An 11,011-nucleotide genomic window follows, 5' to 3' on the forward strand; every position below is an offset into this window, starting at 1 on the left:
TTTCTATTCTGGGAAGAGCCAATACTCAGGACCATAGTAAACAGCCTCTCCCCATTCTAGCCTGCTTGGTCCAGCAAAATCAGATTTAGTTTTTCAGTATGAGACTTGAGTTCAAACCCCAGGACTGAAGAAAAGAAAAAAGGAAAAGATTTAGTTAGTCTTTCTGAAACACACTGAGGATTGGGCAGTTTCTCTGTGCAAAACTTTTAGTGATTTCACATTTTGCATGTTTTTGACCTGAAAGTTGTCAGCTACTAGCACCTGCGTCATCTGAGTTTTTAGAAATGCAGAACCTTGGGCTCCACCCAGACATCCTCTAGCAAAATCCCTGGGTAATCTGTGGGTTTGCTGAAATCTTCTCTGTTCACAAAAGTTCACACCCCTTGGCTTGGTGTCAAACCCCTCTACATCTGGCCTTGGCTTGCTTTCCAACCTTGTTTCTTGGTTCCAGGGTACTTTACCTAACTAGAACTATCAGCTGTAGGTGTCCTATAATTGAGCTTATGAACTCATATGTCACATCTCTGTATATCTAAGGCCAAACCTAAGCTTTCGGATCTATCTCAGTTGCTCCCTATTCTCAGAAGTGTTCCTGATTCTCCCAGAAGAAAGAATGGTCTCTATCTACTGAATTCTCACCATGATTTGTTTTTCTTTTGGGACATTCAGCATGGTCTTTTAAAAATTTTTTCTTTCCTGAATGGGCCATAGAAGTTTATTTGATTTATCTCCTAGTATATGTGGTTGACAGTAGATATTCAGTAAATACTGTGTAATGAGTAAATGAATGAATCAACCTAAGAATAAATGCCAAGTATATCCTATTTCCCTGATTTTCTAGTTTTGTTTATTCCTCTAGTAATACAGGAAAGAGATACAGTAATTCTCTACAAGTCAGCTCTGAGTAGTGAACCTAGAAGTTAAGACTGAGAATGTGTGACATGCTTAACACTGGCCAAGATGAGAATTTCGTCCAGATGTTTTATCTTCAGAGTCCCTTATCTTTCCCAAGTCCTATTTTCTTTAAGATAAAAGAATCATCTGATAATGAAATGTTATTTTAGTATGTGATAAATGAAGACTTGGTGGGGGGGAAGAATCATTTGCTTTAGAAAATGATTTAAAGTTGTATTTATTCTGTTGGTACATTCCTCCTAACTTAAAAATAGAATTTAAGTTTTAGTGCTGTATCTTATTCTCAGTTAAGGGCATACTTATTAAAAATTAAGACAGATGTGCTAATTTCTAAATTATCTGAATTGTGATTCAGATCACATATGAGGAACAGGATTATTTTCCTCAAGCCTGGAAAAATTTATTTCCTTTCGGATAAAGTTGTACCTGGTCTGATTTTTTTTTTTCTCACATGACCAGTGAGTATTGAGAGCCAGCTCTATGCTCAGTACTACACAAGGTATTGGAAGATAAGAGATTTTTTTATATCTATGGAGGCACCATATCTGGTTAGAGAAGAAATATTTTTGAATATAGGAAGCAAATTGAAGATAAGGTAGTAATCTCATTAAGTTTTTATTGGTGTTATTTGGAATAGAGATCTGATAAGAGGTCAGATATAAAGCATCATTTAACTAGATAAAGCTTTTGTGGCGGGATCTGAAGTTTAAGTAGGACTTAGGTTAGACGTCAATGGTAGATTTGTGTTGGAGAGAGAACAGCATGTGCAGATAGGAGAAGGTAGAAGTGTGAGGGGACAAGGGATAGTAGCAGTTCATGTAGGATCTAGTATTGTTCAAGGGAAAGTTTTTATATATTTATCCAGTTAAGATGTTAAGATCATACACATTCTTTGAGTTCCTTCATTGTACCTTAAGATATAGCAAAGAGTAAGCTCTGACTGCCCCTTCCACATGGCACTTTAGTGAAGAAATTAGTGTTATACAAATCTATTAGATATGTAATTTAAAGCTGGAGTAAGTATTGTGGAAGGAAAGGACAAGATGGTGTAAAATCCTAGGGGGACGTCTGTACTTTATGAATGGCTTATTCCAATAGCTTCCTGTCTGATCTTATTCTGTACTTATTTACTTATGTACTTACTTAACCACCCACTATGGATATTAAGATGAGTTTTGGAACTTTTGGTTAATAGGGAAAAGATTCATGTATAATGTGAAAGAGTTTTAATAGAGATAGGAGAATACTGATACTTTCAAAGCAGAGGAAAATAAAGTTAAAAATAAAAGGGAGCTAGAGTGTCTAACATGGCAACTTGGAAGAATTATGGTCTCTGTTATAGAGTAGTGATGTTGCAGGAAGAAGACTAGTTTTGAATAGTGATCCTACTTTGGACAGGTTGGATTTGGGGGAATGTAAGGCCTCAGGCATCCTGGGTGACATGTATTGCTGAGCTTACAGGTTCTGACTGGGAACAGCTAGGAAAATCTTGCAAATGTGATTGTGGAATCTTCCTTGTCAATGGATATAAATGAACTCAGAGGAGAGGAAAACAACAAAGCACTAAGTCCAGGACCCCTGCCCTGGGAAGCACCAGTGTCAGGGATAAAAATCTTAACACAGGAAGAAGTAAAATTACCAAAAAGATAGAGAAGGAGAGTGTTAGCCGTATTCCCTGCCAGGCAGGTAAAATAATAGAAGATAAGACAGCTTGCCAATATCAGTCTCAATAGAACTAGAAATGTTTCATGTAGAATTGGTTGATAAAAGTCAATCCTGGCAAGTTGTTATTGATAATCTCATGTTTAATGCATTAGAAGAGATACAAAGAATATTAAAATGAGCCCCAAATGCAAAAGCTTTCTGTTTGTTAGAAAATATGCATATGTGAAACATATGCAATTACTGGTTTTTATAGGTCAAAGATGGTCACATTATGACAGATTCATGTGGTGCATCCTAATATAAGAAGAGATGAGGCAGACATACAAATGTACTAGATATCAGCAAGGGGAAGAGAGTTCCAGGCAGATTCTACTTTTATACATCATTTATTCCTAAAAACATAAATAAAAGTCAAACAGTTGAGAGCCCGATTATAGTTTTACATGGAATAGGCAGGTTCTATTAATAATGTATGTGACTTTTTGGATTATTTTTCACCTGATGTATTTTAACATTTTGAACCTTGTCTTTCATTTTATTCTTTTCTCCACAATTAAACCTATGACCTATCTGCTTCTGTCCAATGAACATCTGAAGCGTGCACATGGCTGATTTCTTCCCCTTTCTTACTAATAGAGAATGAGATCTCTACTTCCAGGGCAGCACAAGTAACTACACTCTCATTCTTCTATTTTCCCCTCATTTTTGTGTTGCAAAAGATAATCCAATGCTCAGATGTTTGCACACTGTGAGTATTGTTGCACAGAGATAATCATACCACTGAAACTGAGCTGGCCATTTGGCAGGAGGCACCACTAGACAGAGCCTTGAAACATTGGTTAGCAATGGCATAGAGAAGACATTTTAGGTATGTCTGATTTGTTTTAGATATAAGTCTTACTGTCATAATAGACCTTAAGGAATACCAAGTTACACAAGATAGATAAGAATCTGTCTGTCACCTAAGAGTCTGAACATCAGCAATCTAGGACTGTGTCACACTCCTTATTTGTTACCTGGCATATTGTCTTGGTCTACATGACTCCAAATGGCTCACTGCCACTATGTCCCCATTCTAGCCAATGGGAAAGGCAACAGGGTAAGGGGCAAATGTGTCTTTCTTTTTTAAAGTTGCAGTCTGGAGGTGGTATTTACATGCCCTTCAATTCATACCCACTTAGCCAGAACTTAGTCATATGATCATAAGGGAGCCTGGGAAATGAATTTATTATTCTGGGTGATGAGAAAGTAGAGTTTTTGTTCATCTGGAATGGGAGACAATCAGCAGCATCTGCCACATCGTCTATGTGTGGTAAGAAAGGGCAGATATATGAAAGAACATGAGCTACCCATCCATACAAAGTACCACATGTGTCCACAGAAAAGGGATTTGTTCTGGTTGGAGGACTGATGAGGGCTTTACAGAGGTGAAGCTCAATGGCTAGAAAAAATGGCAGAGTGAATCCAGACAATAAAAGAAGTTACAGAAAGATGATAAAGAGATAGGGCAAGGAAGTATCTTAGATAGAGAGAACAATAAAGACTGGGGGGGGGGATCCAGGGAGTAGGGGGACAAGACTGGTAGATAATTCATTTGCTTTGTTGAAGAACAAGAATTATAAATATGATAGTGAAATATGCCAGGAAAAGTTGGTAGGGCCAGAAGATTACAAAGATTTATGAATACCAGGTGACAGGGTCTGGGCTCTATTCTGTAAGCATAGGGGAGCCATTGATAATTTTTTGAGCAACGAACATAATTATGGCTGTGCTTTAAAAGGTAACTATGGCAACAATGCTATCATTGGCAGCAGAGAGGCTGGAAGAGAGGACCTGCTAGGAAGGTGTGGCAGTCCAGTGGTGAGGTTAATGTGGGCCAAAACCGAAGTCATGCCCTTGGAAAGAGGAAAGATGGGGCCGAATGTGAGGGCAAGAATCAATTGAAGTGAAATAAGCTGGGACAGAGGAAGTCCTCTTCATTTTCAGAATCTCTGGAGTGGCAATTGTACTGTATTTTCATTCAGCCAGCAAACTGTAGCCTTGATTTTGCTGACTCTATGACTGGTCCCAGAATAGTTCATTCTCTGCCCAGAACATCTCAGCGGGCACTTGTCACCTCCCCTGGAGCTGTAGCAGCTGTCGGCCTAGCAATGCCATGCATTTTGTCTCCCTGTGCTGCCAGGAGAGCAGCTGCCAGCAGCAACTCTGGGCAGACGCATGTCAGGGACATGGAAACTATTCAACTTGGGATGGGGCAGGTTGGCCAGGGCTGAAGGCAGTCCACATGGATAATCCTACCCGTTTCCAGGCCATTTTCTCACCCTGGCTCCATTTCTATCACTCATCCTGGGTTAGGGATGCTATTTTGTTACAGTTTTAAGTCATTGCATGGAGGGACAAATGTTGCTGAATTGCTTTTTCATCTTGTCTAGGACCACTTCTTCCCTAGGAAGACATTACCCAGGTACCCTTTGGCTTTGCTTCCTGTTCTGCTCTATTCCCGCTCACTTTTTGTCTTCTGCATCCTGTATTTAGCATAGACACTTTCATTAAAGTCCACCTGGCTTGACAGATTTACAAAATCTGACCCAGTGGTCCATCCCTCTGCCCCAGAGGAAGAGTGAGAAATGCTGAAGATCTAACTCCAGTTATTATTCCAGTCTACATCTTCTGCTTTAAGACAGATAATATGACTCCTCTGTTCGTGTCTGAAATTCTGTCAGCTTGGTTTGATTAAGAGCTGAGATAAAATAATCACGGGAGGGCAGGAAGGCTTCCTAGGGAAGATGTTCTTGCATTTTCTTTGGCCCCTTGAAGAGTATAAATGTATTCCTATTTGTTGCTGAGCCTTTGATTGTCTCTTTTAAGTGAGATCTGTGTTAATATTACCCAGCAGGATTCTAATTGATAATGCCTTGGCTGTTTTTTTTTTCTCCCTAGACTTGCTGTAAATTACCTTTCAGTCATAGCTCACTTGGTTTTGATCTCTTACTTTTAATAGCTCATTTCTTTGTTTTACTTTGAGATAGCGTTTTTTTTCCTATTGAGTTTTTAAAGGCCTACTTTCACATTACTATCCTGCTGTGTTCCTTACAGAGCCCTTATGCTGTTTTCTAACCAGCAACATCTTTTCTGCCTTCCTCCAGCTTTTCCTTCTTAACAAATATTTGTTGAACATTTAAAGGTATTATTCTAGGCTCTTAGAGAAGGGAGCCCAAAGAAGTAAAAACAGCCATTCTTTTTCATATAAACTTATGACTGTGTCAGTGAGAAATTGTACCTGAGTAGCAGAACAAACCTTCAGTGTAAGGTTATGTGTGGTAAGCACCATGTGTGTGCACAGAAGAGATGACACAAGTTGGTGTGGTCAGGAAGCTTCAGTGAGGAAATGGGATATGAATCAGCCTCTGGGAAAGGTGGATAGGGTCTTGTTAGATGGAGAGCACGGAAGGGGAGAGGATCTGGGCAGGGAAAGGACAGTGGGAGGAGAGAATGCAGCACTTCGGTGTAGAGTGAGTAGACTGGTTTGGCTGAAGTAACAGTATCTATGAAGCATTTGGGCACATTGAGATAGCGTGGTGTCATGGAGCACCCTGCCTCTTGACTAAGAGTTTTGATTTACTACAGTAGACACTGGAAGCCATGGAAGGTTTGAATAGCTTATGATGTAAACATAGGTACAAGCACTGCTTAAGGACAACCAAACCTGGTAGAGGTTTGCTAAATGACAAGAGATTTGAGATGGGGAACCAGTTGTCCAATAGATAATAAGGACATAAGTCATGGTGAGATAGTACCAATGGAACGAATAGGAACTGATCATTTTGTTCATTTAGCAAATAGGTATTGTACTCTGACCATGTGTCAAGTAAGACAGGGACTGCCTTCTGTACTTCTGGAGCTTCTAGTCTAGAGGCAGATGGAAAGCACCTGCTGCTTGAGGAATCTCCTGGAAGTGATGATGAGAAATCATCTGATGGGATTCAGATTTCAGTGAGCATGGAAGCACAAAAGAAAGAGGGCTCTGAAGTTTCCTGTGGACTTCAGTAACAGGTAAATTAATGAGGTCTTTAGTGAAAATGAGATAGAATTGGTTTTAAAAGGCTAAAACATGAAAAAATTGTTTTAGGGGATGTTAAATTCAAGGTATTAGAAGGATATTGGAGACAAAACTTCCAGTAATCAACAGAAAATGGATTAACTGGCCACGTGCTGTTGGCTCACGACTGTAATCCTAGCTACTCAGGAGGCTGAGATCTAAGGGTCAAGATTCAAAGCCAGCCCATCCAGGAAAGGCCATGAGATTCTTATCTCTAATTAACCCCGGAAAAATGAAGTAGTGCCTCAAAGTGGTAGAGTGCTAGCCTTGAGCATTATAGCCCAGGCCCTGAGTTCAAGCCCTATGACTGAGCCCTCCCAAAAAAAAATTTTTTAAGAAGAGAAAAACAAATAAATTTCCTTCATATTGTTGTTGGCATTTGGATTGCAGTGTAGACAGCATTAAAATAGATTTTTATGTTCAGAATATATTTTGGAACCTAATTGAATATCGCATGAGGTACTGGGAATGGAGTGGAAAAAGACAAGAGAGTATTGTATTGTCATTCACATTAAATGAGTGTGGTGTGAAGTACATCTGCATATTTGGTTGGCTGAGTTGTATCTCTGTTGGGAGGGATGTAAGGGAGCAGGCCTAGGTATCTAAAGAATCTGCTAGGCATTTAACCTGCAATACTCCTTTCAGTGGAAAGACAGACACACACTTAATTAACAAGAAATTCTTGTAGAGTCCAAGTTCTTGGCCTTAGGCCCAGTATCTGGTGGTGCACAGTGTGTATAGATAGGTTACTTATTGCCGATGGATTCCTCCTCTGGAGTAAAGTTCAAAGTTGTTCACAGATCTCACAGGATAGCACTCGGGTGAAAAACACAGAGTCATTTGGCCACGAAGAGTGTTTTAGCTGTGGTTGCAAGTCAGAAAGGGGCAGATGGTCAGAAAGTTCCTCTTTGAATATGGGATGACCTTAAAGAGGGAAGTACAGGAACCATGAAGTTGCCGGAAGGGAGAACTCCCTGACTTCCTGGGATCAGTGCGTCATTCATTCATTTTGGACATACTTGGGAGATATTTGTTCCTCCTAGAAAGGTTTTGTCCAGATGTAGCATCTGGTGTTGAGCAAGGGTTGGCTTTCCTTCCCCATGCCTCGTTACTTTTATTGAGCAGCTAATTAGAAGGTCTCCTGGTATGTTTTGTATTGGTCCAGTCCATATAGAACCTTGAATGGTGGTTGGTCTTGCCTAAAGAGTTAGGAGAGTCCTTTCAGGATGGAAGAGATGTAAGAAGGAAGTTTGGCAATCAGCAAGACAGGAAGGTGGCCAATCTTTAAAGTGGAGAAATAATTCTGTCAAAAGTTCTCTGGGAAGCTCAGAGCTTTGAACCAGAAAAACATATCTGAATCCCCTTTTTTCCCACTTTGAGCTCTGTGACTTTGAGGAAGTCATGTCCCCCTTTAATTCTTAGTTTTCTTATCTATAAAATATAGAAAGTAATACTTTGAAGCATTGTTTTAAGGATTAGATAAAATGCATATAAGGAACTAGGTTTGTTTCTATAACTTATTGGTGCTAAATAAATGGTAACTTATATAAATAACACTGCCAAAGGAGAAGTAAATCATAATCTTTAAGATCATAGTGTCTAGTACCAGATTTCCTGAGTTTCGCAAACCTGGATTTCCGCATTGATTGTGTGAATTTAGATGAAGGTTCTTAATTACCTCAGTTTCTTCTGTGGTAAAGGGATGACAAATAATGGTACCTACTTTGTAGAGTTGCTATGCTAATGACCTGAGTTAATATATATGAAGACCTTAGTACATGCTTTGGCATAGTAGCAACTTTGAGGCCGTGTGAGGCTGAGCATGGCCGCACTATGTAAAACATTGGATTCACAGCTATAAGCATTACTATGTAACATCACCTCAGTCTCCAATTTCTTCTGAGACTTCTGTGGGCCCACTTCAAGGACAGACTCATCTTTAGTGGGGATTTTGATGGCATAACTTCTTTGGGTAGGATATCTATTGAGAAGTGTCATGCAGTTCAATTCTAGAATGTCACTTTTAGGACCAGGCTCATAACCGAAGAGAAGAAATTTGTCATATAGCCATCTGATTCTGGCTTCCTTACCTTTTTGGAGTCAGTAGTTAGGCAGATTGCTGGATTGGTGGGATTTCCATAAAAGTATAATGTGACTCATGCGGATAAAAAGCCAGTTTTGCTCAGCCTGATGCAGTGTCTACCATTGAGAGCCACAGGCCAGGGCAGCACAAGCCTCAGCCATGAACATAACAGAATGTGGTTTACTGGGTTGTTGGTTTCATGAGGCCAAACAGAAGTTTTCTGCATAAATGGCTATATATCATCCTCTTGGGGTAAAAATGATAGAAGATAGGTCAGAAGCAAAACCTGTTTTGTTTTTTTTTTAAGTTAGTTGTGGGGCCTAAACTCAGGGTCTGAGTGCTGTCCCTGAGCCTCTGTGCTCAAGACTTAGCACCACTACTTGAGCCACAGCATCATTTCCAGTTTTTGAGTGGTTTATTGGAGATACAGAGACTTTTCTACTTGAGCTGGCTTCGAACTGTGATCCTCAGATCTCAGCCTCCTAAGTAGCTAGGATTATGAGTGTTGGCCACCAGCTCCCAGCAAAACCTGCTTTAATGAGCAATTAGGAGAACGATGAAGACTCCTTAGAGCTTCCTGTGTCTCCTGGGATCAGGTACTGGAATGCCAGCAGGCCACACCTCAGGCTTTCAGCTCCATGAAGCAAAGACATTGGTGATAATGCTCCTTGACAACAGTACTGAGACAAGGGGAGCTTGCAGCATTCTTTTTTTTTTGCTCCTGGAAGCTCCATAATAATTCCATCATAGTCCACACAGGAAGCAATGTGTGGCTGAGGGGGTGGGATCTTTAATTCATAGGAATTCTCAGCCAATTAAATAAACTGTCTTTGATCCTATTCTCTTTGAAAGGCAAAAGCTATGTCATCTTATTGGGAGCTGACTGTGTTAAGTGGGAGGGCTTACAAGATAAGAAGAAAAGACAGTCTCTGCTGAACAGACTTTCATCATCGTTGAAATGGGAAAAAGCAGGCAGGCTGCAAGAGAATAAGAGGAATATATGGGTACATGGATCTAAAAATAGGCCTCATTTAAAGCAAGTTCCAGTAGTCCCTGAAAGGGAGAGAAGGTGGGGTACTCAGGAGGGACTCATGCTTGGCTCAATCAAGGAAAGGGAAAAGATAGCATTGTTATGTTCTCAATTGTATTTGGTCCCATGCTAACTGAAGTAAAGACCTATATCTAATTCCTGCACTGGGATCAAGTTATCACATTGAGGAGAAACCATCACACGAGAAGGGCTTGTGTTAATGAAGGTCCAGGGAGCAGGAGAAAAAGTAGGGCTTGGATTTTTCAGTTGCGACAGGATCCTCTTTTCTGTTAGTTCCTGCTTCCCCACGTCATTACCCCTCAGGTTTTATATTCAGGAAGGATCAATGAGCACAGTTCTGCTTCTAAACATATTTTGGGTACAGCTGGCTAAAGAACCAGGATTAGAAAATGAATAGCACAAACTAGGATTATCTTCAATGGTGGGATGCTGAGCTGTGTTTGCTGATTTCTGCTTAAGCAGTTGGGACAGGGCATCCTTGCATGAAATTCAGACATCTCTCCCTGGCAGCCTCCGTGTTAAAGTAGAGGTTGCAGAACAAGTCTGGCAGCTCTCAGCCTGAACCCTTGTAAACAACAGATGTTCATAACCAACTTCTAGGGGTGGGGGTAGGGGTTTTCTGTTGGTGCTTGAAATTCTTTGAATTTATAGGCAGCATCTCTGGGAGTCAGCAAAAAGGTAGAAGTTGTACAGACTGATTCTGCAGGGTACAGGTGGAGATGATGCTTCTGATGGATTTCCTTGCAAGACAAATTATAGACTGCGTGGATTCTGAATGGAAAATGAGGGGAACTCAGGGAAGCAGGCACAGTTAAGGGCTCAGTTTCCAAGGTGTACTGACAGCCGGGCGCCAGTGGCTCACGCCTGTAATCCTAGCTACTCAGGAGGCTGAGAGCTGAGGATCGAGATTAAATGCCAGCCTGGGCAGGAAAGTCTGTGAGACTCTTATCTCCAATAAACCACTCAAAAACTGGAAGTGGCACTGTGGCTCAAGTGGTAGAGCACTCCCTTGAGCTGAAGAGCACAGGGACAGAGTTCAAGCCCAGAGTTCAAGCCCCATGCCAAACAAACAAAACAAACAAAAACCGAAAAAACAAACAAACAAAAAACCCACCAAGATGTACTGACTTTTTGCCTTCCTCTTCCCTCACATTCTCCCCAATCCCCTCCCCCCCCCTTTTTTGTTTTTGTTGGTCAT

General features: G+C 40.6%; 1 protein-coding gene across 4 annotated transcripts in view; it reads left to right on the forward strand.

The window, feature by feature from the left end:
• Srgap2 (SLIT-ROBO Rho GTPase activating protein 2) overlaps positions 1 to 11,011 on the forward strand; it is a 243,038-nt gene that overhangs the window by 100,464 nt on the left and 131,563 nt on the right. The gene's annotated exons all lie outside the window — the stretch shown is intronic.

This window comes from Dipodomys ordii, unplaced genomic scaffold (genome assembly GCF_000151885.1).
Source record: "Dipodomys ordii isolate 6190 unplaced genomic scaffold, Dord_2.0 Scaffold35, whole genome shotgun sequence".
NCBI classification, from domain to species: Eukaryota; Metazoa; Chordata; class Mammalia; order Rodentia; family Heteromyidae; genus Dipodomys; species Dipodomys ordii.